At 33.2% G+C, this 18,909-nt stretch overlaps 1 protein-coding gene across 2 annotated transcripts in view; it reads right to left on the reverse strand.

The window, feature by feature from the left end:
• LOC129944637 (uncharacterized) overlaps nt 1–18,909 on the reverse strand; it is a 173,637-nt gene that overhangs the window by 99,765 nt on the left and 54,963 nt on the right. For both annotated transcript variants that reach the window (XM_056054203.1, XM_056054202.1), the window contains exon 2: nt 8,799–8,879. The gene's annotated coding sequence lies outside the window, so the exon portion shown is untranslated. The remainder of the gene's footprint in view (nt 1–8,798; nt 8,880–18,909) is intronic.

Below are 18,909 nucleotides of genomic sequence, written 5' to 3' on the forward strand. Positions count from 1 at the left end.
ACGCGGTAAGTGATAATAAATGCCCATTCACTATAGAGCCTTGACTAAAATTGTTTAAGAACGTATGTAGAATGTATCATCTGAAGGGCGCATTGAACTTCCTGTCAAGTGTATTTTGATATAAACAGAGATATAAAGCTTATCAATATTAAACTAATCTGTTTTATAGCCAGTTTTTATCGCATTAAAATACTCTTTATAATTTTTATGCACATCACGTGTTTTTATTTATCCTATAAACACCCATCTGCTTTAGGATTCATCGATAATTAAAAAAATGTTGTGGTTACATACATATGTGTGTGTTTATAACTATGTATATTCAACTTGTATACCACTTTTATTCCTGTAGTTACATATATACAAACATTTATTTTATAAAAAAAGAATCCGATTTTCCGTTGGCATGCATAAACTGTATCATTAGAAAAAAAGTTATGTAAACTTCGTGACACTTATGTGACTTGAGAAAAACACTTCCTTTTGCTCGTGCTGTAACTTCTCAGCAACCATCCATTTCAAAATTCCATTGCTTTCATACCTTCATAAGTTGTTTTCTTTCTTTCACATCGCATTTAAAGATATATAGCATCTTTAATTATTGAAATAAATGAAACAATGTAACAAAAGAAAGAAGCAATTTTTTCTTATTAATTTGTATTCATGCGTACACGTACTTTTTAAACACGAAACCGTACGCATAACACTAGTTTTGTTAAGTAGAAGTGGGCTAAGTTCCGGAGGGTCATTTTTCGTAGCACGTGTTGTTAATTTGATTTTGAACTCAGAACGATTGAGCGGCACTTAACTGACCTTATGATGTGAATATCAAACCACTTTGTAACACAGATTGTTAGGCACTTCACCAAAACAATTGTAGAGGTACATTCAAAATTTTGATACAGCAATATGACATTGGTCTGAAATTGTTCCCTAACTTAATCTGGACCATAAATTCCACGACCAAAACAATCCTTTTAAAAGAGCACTTGTACTATCTCTTCACACACAACATTATGAGAACCTAGGGTTTTTTTTCTGTCAAATGCCTCGCATAAAAGCGTTTTAAATGAAGATTTGGGAAAAAATATTACAAAATCTTTGTCTTTGAGATGTTTGTATTTGATCAGGCTTCCATTCCATCACCATAAGCTTAGTTTCGCATTCCAGCAAAAATCATGCCCGTCAAAAGGGAATTCATTGAATGGTGTAAAATGCTAATAATTGTAATCGTAGGTGTAGTTTTTACGTTAATGCTCCAGTTAAAATTAAAACGATTTTAATTTAAAATAAAGGCAGACAAAAATTTTAAAACAGTTCGATTGCGCATGACTTTTTTACGAAAATATTATAGAACTTTTTGATGCGTATGGATATTCTTCTACGCCCCGGACCTTAGCGCCACCTTAAGTAAGTAAGTAAGTAAGTATTCTTATTTAAAAAGGGGCTATGATGTGACCCACACTGATAACTTCCCATCCCGTTTTTCGATTTGTAGGTTTTCGTGTTTTGTTAAAATAGTTGTCACTTAAATTATTCTAAAAAATTTAAAATTACCAATAATATTTTGCATATGATAAAATAGTTTGATTTCAAAATCTATTCTTGTTTATTAGTTTTTGAGTCGAAAACCAATTCTTACCAATTGTAGTAGCATTTCTTAAAAGTTTTCATTTCTGATATAAACAAATACAAATTGGATGAACGAAATTTACTTGAAGACATTACCATCTATTATTCACGAGTACCAAACATCAATTTTTACCGATTTTGCGTACTATTTGTTTTAGGTTTTAATTTTTAGAAAAAGTTGACTTTTGGATTTTTATACAAAATTTACTGAATGTTAATTTTTGAAAAGATGTTTGAGTCAAGAGTAAATTATTAACAAGTTTTATAAATGTTTTTTAAAGGTTCTTATTCTTTGTAAAAAATCTGTCTATTCGACTTTTCATAAAATTTTAGGAGATATCAAAAACGTTATTCTTGGTTGCATACATTTATTTTGGAGCTATAATCTTTTTTTTCGTACAATATTCGAGGTGAAAATGCATGTTTTTGATTTATAAAAAAGAACCGTTACATAATTTTTTTCCAAAAATATACTTGCTTATTATCACATAACGATATATATATAATACAATTTAATACAATACAATTTAATTCAAGTTGCTAGTGTTATTGTTTTTTTTTAATTGCTATGGTTCAAAAACCACCCACTCAATTTTTTTGAGAGAGTTCTGGAGTTAGGACTTCTTGGTGGGTGGTGCAAGTGAACAGACTTTCTAAAAGTAAATAATTCATCTAATCTTTGTAAATAATTAATCTAATCTTTGTTTTTAAAAATCATAGTACCCTCATGGTTGAAATCGAATAGGGCGGCATCTAGATATTTTGCGTGGATCGTCTCGTGGGAAAATGTATTTTCAGCACAAATGCGATAATTCAATTACTAGCCGCGTTTTATTATCACCATGATCTGATCCAGATCATGAATTTACGTGCATTCCAACAACAAATCAAGATGCAGCTTTGTGTTTGGATCTTAATTTGAAATCCAAAATTTATTTCTCTATTTCGCACAGAGAGGGATGCAATTTGTAATATAACATGTATATGTTGGTATCACTACCACCTATTTAAAATATAATTATATAACCCATATTGCCATAGTTACATTTCCATCCCACTGAAAAAAAAATGTATTAAAGGGAAAGTAAGCAATTTCATTTTTAAAAACTTTTTATATCATAAACACAAAACAAAAAACCTTTGACAAAATAAAACATATTTTAGTGAACTTAAAATGAATAAGTGCAAAAAATGTATATTCAGCCCAATTAATGGATATCATTTTTCCCTAAAAAGAACACAAAAAAATATTCATGAAATAAAATGTTCTCTGGGCAACTCTGCTTTAAACGTCAAACAATTCCCAAATCTGCAACCACACAAAATGGAAAATACAAATACATTGTAAGTGATTTGTAAAATAAATATACCTACATACATATCTCGTATTGCATTCATCAAATTTGATTTTAATTTTAGGCCAAGAAGAATTTAGAGTGCAGCAGAAACCAAAAAAAATGATGATCCAATAATGTTTTATTATCATGATCTGATCCGGATGATATCATGGTGATAATAAAACGGGGCTATTATAATTAATAAATTGGGTGGCGCAACAGTCCGTTGAAAACTAGGCTTGGTGACTTACAACTTTCAACCATTCCTGTGTGCGAGTATTGTTGTCAGGGATGGAGGAGACCTACAGTTTTTAGCCGAATCAGAACTGCTAATTTGAGACTCTACATCATCGTGCTCCTGGCCCTCAAGTAATATATCCCGGCAGCTGACTCGTTCTCTAGGTTGCTGTTTCCAGTTTTGAATGCAAACCAGGCTTGTCTCGGCCTCAGACCGCAGAAGAGGCCTGCCTCTGCTTCCCTCAGGCTTAGCGTTTAACACCCTTAGGGCTGGAGCTTCGATTTTCAATCGCTCTACATGCTTTAGTCATCTTAATAGTCGAACACCTACATAGTTTTGTTCGGTTTGTTTGTAGTCGGTGTACATTAGTTTTAAAAATATTGAACATTAAAATGGCAGGGAAAGATAGATTATGGTGGGCCATATTAAAATCGCGGAATACGACTTAGGAATGAATGTCTGTACATCACAGCACAATTGGTTTCGGTGGAACTGTTTAAGGGTCGGAATGCAATTGCTTATTTTTCTACCATAATTCTTTAAAATAACGGTAAAAAAGTGTGAGACAAAAACGTTTACGTCAGTGTTCGAATCGAGAATCTAAATAATAAATGAAAGCAATATATATATAATTTTTTTTCATTTCATACAAAACTATTGTTGTAGGTTTTCAACTAAAATATGTCGGGAACAAAAACTGATATTTAAATAGAGCTTATTTTACCAATTAAAAATTATTGTTGTTAAATTGTGTTTTTTTTTAAATCCAATTGACTACTGAAACTGCCAAAAATGGTTTTCGACTCAAGTGTCGCAGTAATCTTTATAGATAAAATTTAATTCGTAACACAAAAGCAAGGCCCTGAAAAATATGTGCCCGGAATACTTGCTCCATAAAAACTGCCCTTAAGCAAGTCATTATTTTAGTATCATAGTGTTCTTTCTGGTAATTTAATGTATCTGATTTCTTCGATGACGCATTGATTTACATTTACATACCTTTAAATAAAGCACTGGTTGGAGTTCCAGTTCTCAAACTCCATATCCCCTGAATGAAACAGAGGACTTGGAGGCACACAAATGTTTATAACTAGCTTACTGCTCACCTATCTACAGAACTAGGTCACCTCAATGAACCTATCGTCAACAGAAAGGTACATTTCATTCATGACAAAAGTTTTTGTATTTTTGTATGTCCCTTAAACTAGATACATCTACTCGATAGGACTCAACTGTAACTGGACTATGCTGAGCAGAGTATGCACAATACCTACATACGTAAAGCGTAAGGATGGCTAACATAATGTGATATGTTGCAATCTCCTCTCTGTACGCTTTACCTATTATGAATATTTTCCTCTTTGGTCACACTCGAAAAGCATGTTTACAACTAAGTATATCCATCAGAGATAACACTGACTAAATTTTGCGATTTTGCAACAAGGGAGCATCGCTGCAATAAAGAAATGCAAGCAACAGAAGCAGCAGCAGAGGAAAACCATCTGTTTATGATGTTGTTTTTGTTGTTCTCTTACATTATATTGTTTTTGTTTTTGTTTTTGTTTAAGTGCTGCTGCATTCGGGTTTGGCTCTCTAAATTTCCCGGAAATAATTTCACATCAGTGAATATTGTCCTTAGTTTTGTTTATCCTCGTGCTTAAATGGCAAAACGGTGGAAAACCAGGATATTGTGTGGTTTTAAGCTGGATGGATGGTAAATATATATGAATGTATTATTCATTCCATGCGAAATAGAATCATCACAATACCAAATAGTTGAGCAGAGAACATATTATAGTGCATGGGACCGGAAAGCGGAAGTATGACAGATTTTCACTAAACTCCATGTAGGTACCTACATTGTGTATTATAAAGTCTATAGAGAAAGTCTACCCAGAGAATATGTAATGATTTGGTTTATTATGAATTCGGTCATGTGATAATATAAATGAACCAGATAACTTTTTCTATCGAAAGAAAAGGCCAAAAACATTAGATACAAATTGGATAATCATCTGTATAATTTGAGTTTCTTAAAAAATTATTTTAGGTCCGAGTCAAAATGGTAAACCAAACAATTCCGTTTTTAAAATATAATCAAAATAACATCCACATGTCTAAATACATACTTACATAAATGAATAATTTTTGTAGTTATTATGTATGCACCCTTCTATGGATGTAATTTTGAACAGTTTTTTTTCTATTTGTGCATGATCAAAACCAAGTTGATTCTGTTCCTTGTAGTTTTATTTTTAGAATAACATCGCGAATATCATAGAACGTACTTCACTTCGTATTAATATCATGAACTACGTAGTTAACACCATACATGGCTTTTACGACATATTCAGAGCCTAGGCCTATAAGGAGCGGTTATCTGGCTTCCTCCTTGGTGTTATACTAAACCTCTGGCCCTCTATGTTGAGGATTGTGCCGTAAGGGTGACTTCCTGACCACGTACAAAATATACCTTAGTTGCCATGCACCAACAAGCTTCGGATACGGACGGATTTACTGTTGACAACCCCAAGCAAACAAAATAAGGACAACGACTTTCGGATCTGTACGTGAAATATTAGTTCCCTTAACAGACCACGTGCCCCTAAAAGAACAATTATCGGAAGTCCTAAACTGCTGCAAGACAGATATTACAGCCATCCAAGAAGTGCGATGGGATGGACCAAGCAAACGCAAACAAAAATAATGTAATGTATACTACGGCAACTGCTACCGAGAGCAAGCCAAAACAAGGAAGTGATGTGGAAAGATTCGATGTTAGACGGTTACAATCGCAAGAGACTGTCATGTCCTTTTCGGGTGGAGTCTCTAATAACCGCTTAAGAAGCCCTATGCTGCCTGTATTAATCATTGAAAACCAGTGGCAGTATTGCTTTGCAGCCATCAGAGAAGCTGCCTCTAAAGTCCTAGGTTTCACAATGCCACCTCAGCGAAACTTCTGGTTTGACGAAGAATGCTGGCAAACGCACTCAGCTAAGGAAGAGGTATGCATAACGACTCTGCATAGAAGGACCAGAGCTGCTCGCGAGATCTACCAGCAGAAGAGGAGAGAGGAACACCGGCTTCCTAGATGGAAAAAAGAGAGCATGAGAAGCGCGCGATCGAGGAGATAGAGGGATGTCACAACAGGAATGAGGTTCATAAATTTTACCAAAAGGTAAAAATTGCTCCCAATGGTATCAGCCACGAACCGAAGCATGTAAGGAAGATCAGGGAAATATCGAAGGTAAATGTAGAACAGAAGTCTATGTTGAGAAAATAGAAAGACCCATTCTCCAAATTATATAACGGCGATGACGAACTGAATTCCGCTGTAAAGGAGATCGAACCACCTCAACCTAGGCGACGCAGATCAACAATCCTGCCTACTTGACCTCGACTAAGTGAAGATAGATAGATAGATAGATAGATAGGTCGAGGTGGCGGGGTAGACAGTGACAAGTTTGTAACCTACTATGCTAGAATTCAGAGTTATTGAAGTACTGGTCCTCTAAGACACTAAACCAAAGTCAAAAAAATGCTGCTGGAGCTGACGCCTGACGGAAACGCTGATGCCCAATACATAAGAAAGGAAAATCTCTTAATTGCACTAACTCCAGAGGCATCAGTCTCCTGAACATTGCATATAAGATATTTTCTGCCGTATTATGTGAACTTCTGAAGCCGTTCGTCAACAACCTGAGAGTGGGCTTCAGACCAGGAAAGTCCAAATATTCACATTACACATTAGTAAGAAACCCAGAAACTTTACGTCGATACCCACCAGCTCTTTATCGATTTTAAAGCCGCGTATAACAGCATCTATAGGGAAGAGCGCTACAAAGCAATATCTAGTTTTGGCATCGCTGTTAAACTTATCCGTGTGTGCAGAACGACGATGGAGAATGCACGCTGCTCTATCAAGGTTGGAAAAGATCTCAACGATCCATTTGATGTCAAAAAAAGATTTTAGACAAGGCGATGCAGTGCATGCGGCTTCTACAATATCGTTCTGAAAAGAATTGTGCAAAACTCACCCGCCAATATTAGAGGAACAATCTTTCAAAGGTTCATCCAATTTCTCAGATACGCAGATGATATTGACATACATAATTAGAAGATCAAAGTGTGATGTCACTGGAGCGTTTTTCGGGATTGCGACGCAAGGGAAGAAGATGGCTTTATTGGTCAATAAGGGCAAGACAAAGTATATGCTGTCATCAAAAAAGGATATTGAACGACGAAGTCTTGGACAAAACTCCACCATGGACAGTTTTACCATTGAGGTAGTTAAAGACTTTTTCTTCCTGGCCACCGCTATAAACTCAGACAACGACACCAGTTTCGAAATCAAACGAAGAATAACTCTTGAAAATCGCTGCTTCTTGTGACTTAGAAGGCAATTGAGTCCTCTCTCGAGCATCTACAATCACCATCTATAAGACACACATCATCCCTGTCAAAGAAAGATGAGATGACTTTTGGTCCCGGCTGCATAGATGGAGAAGGGAGGAGAAGATAAAAGGACAAACTGTACGGGCCGTAGAGCGAATGGAAATCAACGCTCCGGAAGGTCTTTGAATCCAATCGTGAGGGACAGCAGCGGCTGTGCAGTGCAGAAGAGGAAGACCGCGATTAAGGTAGCGCACGCAGGTGGGCGAAGACCTAAACCAACTTGGCGTTCGAAACTGTAGACAGCTAACTGGGGATCGAGCTTGTTGTCTGTATGATTGTCGGTGCTTGGGTAAAAGGGTCGAGGTGGCGAGGTAGACAGTGACAAGTTTGTAACCTACTATGCTAGAATCCAGAGTTATAGAAGTACTGGTCCTCTGAGACACTTTTATTTGAAAATACCCATCACTGCCACTTGTACTTGTTAATATTTAAAGAAAGGAAAACGAATAATGAATTTCTTTTTGATAATAATGTTTTGGGCTGTTGAATAGAAACAAAAAAAAACATTATTTTATTTTATACCATTTAATAGATAAATTATCTTAACTGGCTAAGTTATAATCAATTCAAACCTTTTAAGAGTTAATAAGAATGTGTCTCACAAAGGTTTGAATTTACTCTAATTTTAATGAGTGTAAGATTACAATAATTATATTTTGCATGTTCAATATTTTTGTTAGATGACAAAAATACTTTTCTTTGATGATAATATCAATTTTACTTAACTCTTATTTTAAAGTTGAGGCTTTTGTCTTCCTATTTTTCTTACATTGAAAAATTTTACTAAGTTCGATATTCGATACTCCGATTAAAATGTTCCTTAGTGTCACTCAAGCAATGCAAATTTGTATTACATTTTATTTTTAGTTAAGAAAACGAAAGAACCTGTTAACCTGTATCAACGAAACAGTGATGATTTTGTTATTTTTGAGCTTTAAATGTTATAATGATTTTAATCTTATTCTAAATCTTGACTCCAGATCAACCCTTTTCCAAGGTCACACCGCTCCTGAGCTGGGGATTATAAATTTACTTACAGAATTAATACATAATAAATGCCATATAACAGGGCGTTGGCCCCATGTTCAAAAAATCCTTATATAATATCATTTAATCTTAACTAATAAGATACTTACAGCTGATTTATCTTTATGGTCCTCTGCCTGAATGCTCACAAATGAGGATGTCTAGCTGCTGTTCCACGTTTTCTTCTTGTGCTGCAAAGATAAAGATAAAATCAACATGGGCTAAGTTTTAGGTTGAAATGTAAATTGAAGAATTTTAATGATATTTATGTCGTCCTGCCATGCCGGCATCAACATCTTCCACTAAATCACATTGTTTTTGACCAAATAGAAGAGAGAAGCAAGGTTAATAGTATCATTAAAAACAAAAACAAGAACTTAAGAGAGAATCAGGCAAAAACAACACTACTCTTAAAAAAAAGAAACAGCCTTAATCCTATTTGATGAGTACACAAACACATTGTTTTATGAATGACCTTTATAAATACAAACAAAAGAATACCATAGAATTGTACAGAATTATACAGAATACGAAACAGTTACAAGAAAAGACACTTGACTCATGAAAAATGCAAATGCTAAAAAAAAGTCTTTTGCTTTAGAAAGGAGTATAGTAGGAAGTAAGTATAAGTACATTGTTTCTTTCTGAGAAATGTGAGGATGACAAAGTTCGTTATGCAACTTTGTACGGATAGCATCAGACTGAAGATAAAATTTTTTGACATAACACAATAACGATAAACCTAGCCATTGCAAGACTAATTTAGCTTATTTTTTATAAGCAATTAATATGATAGGCAACGTAAACATAGATAACGCATTGTCATTCAACAGATTCTAGATTTTTAGTTTTTTTTTCTGGAAAATTGATACAAATATATTTAAAAACAAAATTATGATTACGGAAATAATAATAACTTTCTACCCTGTCACGAGGACGTTTGTTGTGCAGTGTGCACTTCACAACATTTGCTTAAAGTTCAGAGTCCCATTACCAGAACCTTTTCAAGACATATTTTTGGAAGAAAATCGACACTTTAAACAACATTCAACTGACAACGACCATTATTTAAACAAAGCTAAAAAAACAAGATAATTAAGATGTTAGAAATAATTTGTTGAATGCATTAATTAAAAATGTTTTTTCTTTTTATTTCAATAACACAAAAAATTGAATGAAAAACTTTTAAAATTAATATTAATAATTTATAATATTTTACTTACACTTTGACAAAAACATAAAAACCGCTCGCAAACACATTTGATGCAGATTGATTATTTTCGATTTTGACTTGTTTTAAATTCTACTTTCGAATTACGTAGTTCCTCGTTTATTCGCAAGTTTTTCGAATTCCACCAATTTCATTTTAGAATCGAGTTACATAGTAGGGCCCCAGAATTCTGAAGAACGTTTAAAATTGTTGATATCTCGCTTTTCATTACTCGTCAGTTCGGCGACAATTTTAATTATTCACTGCGTAGTACTTTTATTATAGATCTTAGTTTTACAAATTACAGCTGGATTAACATAATTTTGTAATTTTTTGACTTAAACAGTTTAAATTCTCCAACGTACATAACTTATAACACATTATGTTAATTTTAATCGTACATTGCACTAAAAATATAAATGTTAAAAAGAAGACCAAGTTCTGATTTTAATAAAAACTTGTAATCCGTCCGATTTGTCGAATTGACAATTTTGACATTTCTAGATCCCTAGAATAAAAATTAATGATTTCTGAAAATATATGTTTGTGCGTACGTACGTTCGTACGTTTGTATACGTCCAAACATTCGGGATACCATTTTTCATTGTTCATATCTCAAAAACCAGTAGCAATATCAATTTTAATAAATTTTGTCTTAAAGATAACGACAGCCAAAGATGCAAAAGTAATTAAAGCGAATATTCTGCTTGAGCCTTAATATCTCACGAACCAAAAGTGCACACGATCAATCAAATTGTATGTTTTATAATAAAACGTGATAGCAAAAAAGTTTTTTTTTTATAAATCAAAAAACTATAAAAGATATAGCCTCTAAAATAATGGTAAGCAACAAGGTATAACGTTTTTGACATCTGATTAAATTTTAAGAAAAATCAAAGTAACGGTTTCCTTCTAAAATGCAAAAAAAGCTACTAAGAATTGGTTTTTGACACGAATATATTGGCAAACATTTAAGATATTAACTTTAAGATTTTTAGAAAATAATGTTTTTAACCTTAATCTTGGAAAAAAAACAATACGCAGTTTTTCTATAAAACATAAGATACTCGATTCGAAAAGCTCGAGAATAGACGAAGGTATTGACTTCAAAATTATTTCATTCTATTCGGAGCTTTTTTGCTAAATTAAAATAATATTCTTAGAAAATCCAATCGGTATTATTTTGTAAAAAAAATAAATAGACAAACGGACACGGATAGGAAGTTATAAGTCGCATCCCAGCCTCTTTTTTATTTGTATTCATTTTTGCAAGCTATTTTTTTTGCATTTAACACCGTATTTATTTGTTTAGCTATGTGCATTTAGTAGAACATATCTGACTATGAGCATTTAGCGGAAAATGTTGAAAGCAATGATCAAATAAAAATCTAAAAAATCTAAAAAATCTAAAAAAAATGTTCTATTCTTATATAGTTGGCCAGTTTTACCTAATTTGTATTTGCTTATGACTGCAATCTCTAAATACTTACCCAGGTAAAATGAATTATAGTAACATAGATCTTAGCGTCGAAAGGCATTAGAATTAAGTATTATTGTTTTACTTAGAGTGTCCTTATGGTTAATTAGGCTAGTTTTATGAATTTTTGTCTAGCTTTAAGAAAGTTTTAAGAATTAATGAATAAAAATGAATTTAAAAAAAAGGCGTTGGACTGTCGTGCGAGAGGTCTTATCGGTTGAAACCCTACCTATGCCATGCAAAGTTTTTTTGCGAGGAATTGGCAAATCCTCCTAGAGTAATTCATGTCGAAAAAATTCTTTCTGACATTAGCAGTTAAAAATCGGCTTGAAATCGTAGGTCCTCTCCATCCCTGACAACAATACTCGCAGATATGAATAATTGAGACTTGTTAGTCACTAGGCCCTAGTTCTGGAACGAATGTTGCGTTACCTATTTTATTAATACATATATCAATACTCAATACACTGCTAAATGCGTTAAGAAAAACATTATGTTATGTCATATTTTAACAAGCATTGCTATGATACATCAACACTTACATCTTGCACTTCGTAGACCAACTTTTTGCTATATAAGCCGTTATGGTCTTAAATTTCAATAAAACTTTAAAAAGACTCATATACCTTTCAAAATAGGTAAGCTATTGTGTTTTGTGTATATACATTATACATATATTATGTTCAACCCAACGACATGTTACAGTCAAAGCGACATGTATGTGTCTCAACTAAAGTAAACTTTTTAAACTTTTTGGGCAAGAAATAAATATTAGAAAAAAAGTTATTGACATTTGTATAAAATTTGAGGCTTTTGATGTTATACTTAAAAACAAGTTTTTTTTAGTAAAATCATCTAGGGCATGTCTAAATCTTCATATTGGCGTTTCGACAATTGTGCTTGTATAAATAATTGAAGAGCCTTATCTGGATCAAATTGTGAGTAAGAAAAGCTCGCTGATGTTGATGCAAAGCTTATATCTTCTTGAAGAAACATATTTATATTAGTTGACGTTTCAGTTTATTCACTTTGAGTAAGTTCTACTTCGAAAAATCCTTCGAGGCAATGAGTGTATTTTTTTTCATAATGACTTTTTTCCAATGAACTTAAAAAATGAGACATAAAACGTTTCTTTACTCCCGACAGAACAGTTGCTATTTGCTCAGAAACTAAGTTTGGGTTTCCTTACAAAATATAGTAGAAGATTTTGAGCATCATGACCATTAGTAGTAAGTTCACTAAACAACACCGAATAAGGAATTTGGATTGAATCCATTTTAATGTATTTAATTTACTATATACACATTTTTGTTATTATATTTCACTTCACTTTCACTTCTTGGTTGATCAAAGAGTTTCTTAAACAACTTGCACAAATGCTCAATAACTCAATAATGACTTTTTTTTCATTAATCCCTTATATGTATGGATTTAAGTAAGAGATTTTATTCTAATAAGCCAAGTAATAAAAAAAATACGCTATACACAACAAAAAAATGCAATAAAACACCTTTTTTATCTCTACCTGCCCTACTTTTAGCGAAATATTAGAAAAAAATAAAAGACTATCCATAATCCTTTTCTTAATGTTGTTCAATTGAGTTCAAAGTTTTTTTTTTTGATAATGGAAATTTGATCATAAGTTTAATTTGTGAGATTTTTTTTTAAACTTAAACTTTTCGCACTTTTTGTGCAACTTTTAATCATATATTTTTTCTTTTTTAATATAAAATACTAAATAAATCCCCTGAAGAAGCTGGAAAACAACTGGCGAAAAGTAGGGTAAAACCAAGATGGATTAGTTTTATTTTATTATTAATCGCATCCAACTGATTGATCATCAAAGGCCAAGAAACAAAAAAAATTGTCCACGCATTAATTTTGTTTTATTTTTTAAGTTTGACATTTTTTTCTTAAAATATTGGACCAGTTCATTCTGACAATTAATACCGAAGAAATCAAACTTTTTGGTAAACACCACCGTCAAAATGGAGTTTTTCAAATCCGATTCAGTGAAAAATTTTTGAGCATAACTTCCACATTCGAACGTATATGCATTCGATTTTGTCTGTGCTTTAACATTAATGTATGGAGCATATGCTGGCATACTTACTTTCTTGGTATCTTTTGGCGCTTTTTTAAATCAAAAATTTAAAAAAAAAACGCATTTATTCCTAGTACTAAAGCTTCAGACTACTTATAGAAGGTATCTTTTAAAAATAATCAATGTTTTTATTTTTTTTAGTGATATAATTTTAGAAGAGTTTTATATACTTAAGAAATTCAGGAACTTTATTAAATTCAACGACTTAAAGTATAATAGGAAGATTGACAATTTTAGTTTTATTATATAGTACAAAATACGCGAGAATATATATGACCAATGAAATGATATTTACATATTTTGACTTATTGTCATTACTTGAATTTGCATGTGCAATTATATGATGTTAATTACAGGGTGTAACAATTACCCCTTCGTTTAAGTTGGAGTAAAACGAACGGTCTTGAATCTGGGACGCGATGTACTTCTTAGTGTTGGCATAGCTCGTTCTATATCTGCTGAATGTGAATGTCCGTCTTTCGGTTCGTTTGAATTTACAGGTGTGTCCGCAGTTGTTGTTTGTTGATCTCCTGACAAGTCAACCATTGGAGGACAGGAGTCCGGATCAATGAAAACATCGTCATCACAAGTGTTGTCATGTTGTTGGTTTTGACTTGGAAAAGAAATATTATCAGAAAGTAAATTGTAAGAATTTGCCTGTCTTCGGTCCATAGATTCTTGTTGGTGAAGAGAGAAGTCGGTCTCGCTATCTCTTCTTGCATTACATCTTAACTGGTTTTGGTGGCGTCTGCAGATCCCTTGATCTGTTTTTATTTCGTACATCCTTCTTCCGAGATTTTTTTTTACTCTGACTGTGACCCACTTTTTTCCTTTAAGATACTGTCGAAGATATACGGATTGACCCGTACGAAACTTCGGTTGATTTGGCTCAGTATATCTTTTTTGTTCAGGAATCATAGCAGATAGTAAAGTTCGATGTGGACGACCGTGAAGTTTTTCTGCTGGAGATATTCCCATTTCGTCCGGTGTGGTTCGAAAAGTGGATAAGAATGTGGCGAGTGCATCATCGCCCGTCGTATCTCCAGCCATGATTTTTAGAAAAGCCGTTTTGAAAGTTCTTACCATCCTTTCGGCCAACCCGTTGGAATTGGGGTTCAATGGAGCTGAAATGACTGCCCCAATGCCATGCGAAGAAGCATCGGTAGCCAAAGTGATAGGTAGATCATCTTTAAAATGTGTTAATCGTGACACATTTGAAATTTTTTCTTTAAAAGCGTTGAAAGAATTTTGTTGCTCCTTTCCCCACTTAAAATCTTCGTCTTTAGCTCTTAGCTAGTTGAGCGGTGCAGCTATTTGGGCAAAATTATCTATGAATTTGTTGTAATAGTTTATCTTACCAATAAAAGCTTCCAGGTCCTTTAGATCTTTTGGCTCAGGAAAATTGATGATAGCTTTGATTCGGGTTTTCGATGGACGAATGCCTGTTCCATCAATTATATGACCAAGGTATTCCACCTCAGTCTTCGCAAACTGACATTTTGCTAGTCGACATAGCAAACCATGATTTTCTAACCGTTCATTTGTACGCCCGGACACGATAACATCGTCTAGGTACGAGACGCAGACATCCAAATTGGCAGTTAGTTGGTCCATATATCGCTGAAAGATACCAGTTGAGCTGGAAGTACCAAAAGGTAACCTTTGATACTCAAACAATCCGAATTCGGTACTAATTACACAGACTTTCTTCGATTCTTCGTCCAGAGGTATCTAGAGATAGGCATCGGACAAATCGATTTTCGTGAAGTATCGCCCTCCTTGCAATTTTTGAAAAAGTTCTTCTATGCGTGGCACTGGATTTCTAAGTGTGGGTTGATCGTGATCTTAAAATCTCCACATATGCGTAAGGTTCCATTTGGATTTTTTACCACAACAATGGGTACGGCCCATTGGCTTGATTCGATGAGACGTAGAATGTCCAGTTTTCGCAAACGTTCTAGCTCCTGCTGGACAGTTTTTTTTTGAGTAAACGGCACCGGACGGTATTTAAAGTATTTAGGTTGGCAATTGGATTTCATTGTTAGATGTGCTTCATAAGACTTACTGCAACCTAATTCAATTTGAACACAGATTCATGTTGTTTGCAGAGTGACATTGCATCCGTCAAAAGCTGGTCTTTAGAATCAGATCCAATTTGCAAAACTGAATCGGAATTTGCACCTTTAATATGTAAACCAAATTCTATCTATAAAGGACGATCATGTCTCTTATCATGTTATCGGCATATGAAGTGTTGCAATTATCTTTGGTACAGGCAAAAGCGCAATCTCTTGCAAGACCTCTTAAATCGGCAATCCATTCTGCATATGTTTGACCAGGGAGCATTTTTTGTTGCAAGAATTTACATCTCGAAGCAAGCACGTGCAGTTTGGATTCAAAATGTTTAGTTAGTTTCGCAGAAAGGTCTTTGAATATGAGTCTACTTACATCTTCTGTTCCTACCAACTTCCTGAGCAAGTCGTTGGTTTGGGTCCCACATGTTGATAAAAAGTGTGCCTTTTTTAAGTTGTCATCTTCCATAGAATTTGCAATAAAGTGCTGTTGGAGTTGAGAAAGATAACTTTTTCAAGATTCTTTTTCGTGGTCAAATGCATGGAACTGGGGTATTGTGGGTTTACTACTGGATGGGCAATTATGCATCAAACGCTCCAATGAAGCTTGGTTGTGGCTTAAAATTTGTTCCATCCACTGTTTTTTAGTGTTAAGAATTTCTTTCAACGCTGCCTCCATTTTAAAATCCTCGTCGCCAATTGATATAACTTTAGAAGAGTTTTATATGCTTAAAAAATTTAGGAACTTTATTAAATTCAACGACTTAAAGTATAATAGGAATATTGACAATTTTAGTTTTATTATATAGTACAAAATACGCGGGAAAACGAATCTCCATTTCGCGCCAAAAATATATGACAAGTATTATACCAATGAAATGATATTTACATATTTTGACTTATTGTCATTACTTGAATTTGCATGTGCAATTATATGATGTTAATTACAGGGTGTAACATTTAGATAATCGATAATAGACCAAACAAATGATTTAAGAAGATGATTTTATTTAAAGGAACTTCAGAAAAAAACATCTCAATATTTGTTGTGAATACGTTTTGCGATTTGAGTACAATTATTTTTCAACTTTGAGGGTTTGTAAAACAGAATACACAATATATACATATGTTAAAAAATACTTTTAAATCATACGCTCTGGTTATCTTAGATTATTAAAACAGAAAGTTTAAAAGGATAAATATGACTTTGTAAAAAAGATTTTTTTCTGCTCTGACACCACTGTGCGACGGTTCAAAATTGTAAAAGATTTAGTAACATATTAAAGCCATTATATTATTTTATAATATTAATTGATTTTGCATTTTACATCCTCATGAAGCTTTGACAAACTTTCACTGTTCTCACGTGTTCAAATGCACTGTTCCCAATAGATTGGAATAAGTATTTTACTGCCAACAAGGAAAGCAATTTTAGAATGCCTTGTATTCGCTACATTATTTACTAGTAAAATGCCAAGACCCTTACAACAGGCTGTAAAGAATTGTGCGCTATAGTATTTTTTATAAAAACACTTTTGTGTGTAGGTGACTATTTTTTTGCGATAAAGAAATTGATGTATGGTGAAACCTATGTACGTCTTTTGGGAAAAGTTCATTTTAAACTTCGTAGATTTCAACTTGAACAACTTATATGTTTAATATTTTTGTTAGATTGTTAAAGTTACTTTAATATAATAGGTTTAGAGAATATGATGCACTATATCGAAAAAAAAACTTTTGAAAATGTCCCTTTATTTTTTGGCTTCTTGTGTTGGTATGTTTTTCCTGCTTTCAAAAAACACAACTAAAGTTTTAATTTAAAAGTTTTTCTTTCTATACTCGTAATTTTAAATGAAATCCGAAAACAAAACAGATTAATTGTTTTCTCTTGACTTTTTTATGTGCACATGACACGTATTTTGTGGAGCTTGTTAAATAAAAAACGAGTGGATACCTCGCCACATAAATTATTTTAATGCGCAGCCTTATGGCAAAAGAAAATTTTCAAAAGCTATTTAATTCTTTCTGGGATTAAAAATAAATCTCTGAACAGATAACATGCAAGAGCACTTATACTAACTTTATAATGAAATATTTTCCATTAACAACAATTTGTTTGCGATATTAATCGGGATCCGAAGTGAATAATGATTTCCAATAAAATTAATACGCACATTATGTACATAGGTAGTACCTCATTGATGAATAAATCAGGGATGAATGAAAGTCGCTATAATTATCCCCATCAGCGCTGATCCCAAACGCTCTCGATTTTAAATGGGGAAAAAGATAAAAAACCCTATCGAGTTTTTCACTGTAGGTGGATATGTAAAATGTCCCCCTTATTCGGACTTAACTCCACCGTTTCAACAACATCCCGAACCATAGCCCTCGCTGCAAAAAATTGAACAGAAGTAGGTTTTGTGTGTCAAGGATTGAAATATAGCAATCAATCGGTGTGGCTACATAGAATTCCCTTGCAATCCAAATCAACTGCAGCAGTGGAAATGGGACCACATTAAATATCCATCAATGACACCACGAACGTCACTATGCTAAATAGTAGAATAGAACTGAGCAGTATTAGTAAAGCAAGCGACGCAATCAGTGTTGCCGCGGACCTTTCAGAAAGTGGTACAAAATATACCAAAAAACGTAAAAAATCTAAACAAAATAGTAACAAGTATTGAAGCATTTTTCCAAAAACGAATAAATATTGCTTTGCGCATAGGATGACTGTTAACACATATATATATGTACTCAAAATTCTATATTTTTGTTTATTAAAATTATTATGCGGTGGAATCAACTAAGGTGATAATTGACTATCATATTATATTCATTCCTTCTGTGTAAGATGATTCAATTCAATTCAATTCGATTGAACAATTTCAGATTATAATTGTCACAATTTATTGTTGTTGTTTAGAAACGACATATTTGTAGGAAAATGATTATCACATTTTTGTTTTGACAGCTTTTCAGATATAAATTTGACCATTACCTTACACAGATAAAATTCAATAATTTTGCCCGTCATTTATCAACAATCGCCTAAACCGATTCCACCCTTGGATAATGTAAGAACACAGTTAAATTTAGTTCCAGAAAATCCTCAAATAAAAACAAATAATAAGATTCTTGATGCAAAAGACAGCATAGATACATAAGGAAAAGGAACATCATCTCAAAAGTTAAACATAAAGAAAAAGGTTAACATTCTTCTTACTATTTTAACATTGTGGCAACACTGAGCGAAGTAATTGATGCACATTTACAAATACAAAGCCCTTACCCGACCGCATCTCGTCGACACGCTCATGCAATGCCACTTATAAAGCTAACAGGATATTTTGCC

Source organism: Eupeodes corollae, chromosome 2, assembly GCF_945859685.1.
Source record: "Eupeodes corollae chromosome 2, idEupCoro1.1, whole genome shotgun sequence".
NCBI lineage: Eukaryota > Metazoa > Arthropoda > Insecta > Diptera > Syrphidae > Eupeodes > Eupeodes corollae.